Below are 2500 nucleotides of genomic sequence, written 5' to 3'. Positions count from 1 at the left end.
AAACAGAACATATATAATAGTACATAATAACATACCTCTGCACATGAAAAACAACACACATAATTATGCTATGCAGTACATTGTAGTTATACAGACACATGTCGATGTGCTTTAAGCAAACGATGTGATCTATGGGACACCTTCCACCACCTCCTCTTCACTCCCTCCCCTCACCCACACAACCATTGTTGTGTTGTTGTTGTTTTCGGGGTGGTGTTGTCAGTTTTCTTTTGTTGTTTTTGTTGTTGTTGTTGTTGTTGTGTGTGTGTGTGTGTGTGTGTGTGTGTGTGTGTGTGTGTGTGTGTGTGTGTGTGTGTGTGTTTTGTGGGTTGTTGTTGTTATTGTTGTTGTTGTTGTTGTTGTTGTTGTTGTGTGTGTGTATGTGTGTGTGTGTGTGTGTGTGTGTGTGTGTGTGTGTGTGTGTGTGTGTGTGTGTGTGTGTGTGTGTGTGTGTGTGTGTTTTGTGGGTTGTTGTTGTTATTGTTGTTGTTGTTGTTGTTTTTACACTGTATATTGCAAATCTTAGATGAGTTTGTATTATTCAATAGTTTTGTTTTGATTGTTGGTCTGTTTGTTTTTAATCCTTATCTATGTAGTTGTGATGGAGACAGACAGAGAGAGAGAGACCCAAGGCGGCAGCAAGTCGGATCATGGCTCGGGGAAAGTTACTTTGCACTTAACCCTTTCACCGCCAAGCTCGCATTTATGCACAGATGTGGTAGAGGACCCATGTCACTGAAAGGTAACCATTCATTGGTCTGTTATCCATGAACCTACTGCTCTTTATGTTCGGTGGTAGAATAGGCCATATTTTCTATACATCGCAGCTATTCTTAGCCACTGTCTTTTCTGTGTTTATACCACAAGGGACTTGTGTACTCTAAATTGACTGGCGGTGAAAGGGTTAAAGCCCTTTTCATACGCATCGCATGACGAACTTCCGTGCAAGCTTGCAGTCTCTGATCGTCCGGTGTATCCGCCTCAACCCTTCCTGAGGCCTGTTGTATTCTTGGTTTCCGTGTGATTGACACGGGATTTCTTCGTCATACCGCTGTATTTTTCTTGCCTTTGTTTTTTGTTGTTGTGTTTTTTACCTGGTCCGGAAGTACTTTGAAACTGCCTTTGGTTGTTGTTTTTTTTGTTTGTTTGTTTGTTTTTTTCTTTTGTTTGTTTGTTTTTTGGGCATTTTTTTTGTTTGTTTGTTTGTTTGTTTTGTTTGTTTGTTGTCTTTTTTTCGTTTTTGTTTTTTGGTTGTTGTTTTTTTGTTTTTGTTGTTGTTGTTGTTGTTTTGTTTTGTTTTACAATAGGGATCAGGAGAAAATTAAACATCCAGCGAAAAATTGAAAACGAAACAAGACAAAAATCCTCTCGAAATTATTGTTATTACTATTTCTCGCTCTATTTTCACTTTTTCTTTTTTTTTTTTTTTTTTTGCTCACCCCTCTCTCTCTCTCTCTCTCTCTCTCTCTCTCTCTCTCTCTCTTTCTCTTGTATAATATGTGTTTATGATACATATTCAAGCATTATGTTTTCATATAACATCATCATGTTTTGGGGGTTTTTTTGGTTGTTTTTGATTTTTTTTGTTTGTTTGTTGTTTTTGGGGATTGTTTTGTTTTGTTTTTGCTTGTCTCTCTTTCTTTTTCTTCTTTTAAATTTTTTTTTTTATTTCTATGATGCAAACTATAATTAGACAGAAAACATGCCTAGCACAACAAAGACCGGATGAAAGCAAATTGGAAGCCTTTTGCAAAGACAGCTCTTTTCTTTTCGTCCGTCTTGTGGCGAGACGGTAGCAACTGACATACCATTTTGGCTAGCTTGATGATGTTTCATTAAGAGAAACACAACAACAACAACAACAACAACAACAAGAGAGGCAAGGCCTTAAAGACTCACTTGTGACTGAGAGTAAAACACACAAGCTTTTCATGAACTGAGTATAATTTCAAAATGTAATGTTTAAGATGAGAAAGATCAGTTTAAAGCAAATTAAGTCCCCTAGCATCAATTACAGAGTAATTTCCCTTTTTTGCACCAAAACGTTTGCAAAATAAATAAAACTTCCATGCTTAGCAAAAGAAGTTCCTGTTTGAACAAAAAAATGATAATAATGACTGCTCTTGTTGTTGGGTCAGAATATCAGATCAAAGTGCCAAGTTTAGAGAATACAAAAAATATAAATATCACAGTAAATGCAGTTTGCATATAATTAGGCTTCATTTATTATTTTTATGTGCCCATCCCAGAGATGCAATATTGTTTTAAATAAGATGACTGGAAAGAACTGAATTTTTCCTATTTTTATGCCTAATTTGGCGTCAACTGGCAAAGTATTTGCAGAGAAAATGTCAATGTTAAAGTTTACCACGGACACACAGACACACACACACACAGACAACCGAACACCGGGTTAAAACATAGACTCACTTTGTTTACACAAGTGAGTCAAAAATGAATGGTGGGAACAACGTTTAAATATACAGTTTATGTGCGTTTC

This window comes from Babylonia areolata, chromosome 6 (assembly GCF_041734735.1).
Source record: "Babylonia areolata isolate BAREFJ2019XMU chromosome 6, ASM4173473v1, whole genome shotgun sequence".
Taxonomy (NCBI): domain Eukaryota; kingdom Metazoa; phylum Mollusca; class Gastropoda; order Neogastropoda; family Buccinidae; genus Babylonia; species Babylonia areolata.
The sequence above is the reverse complement of the archived record's forward strand: the minus strand, read 5'-3'. Positions refer to the sequence as shown.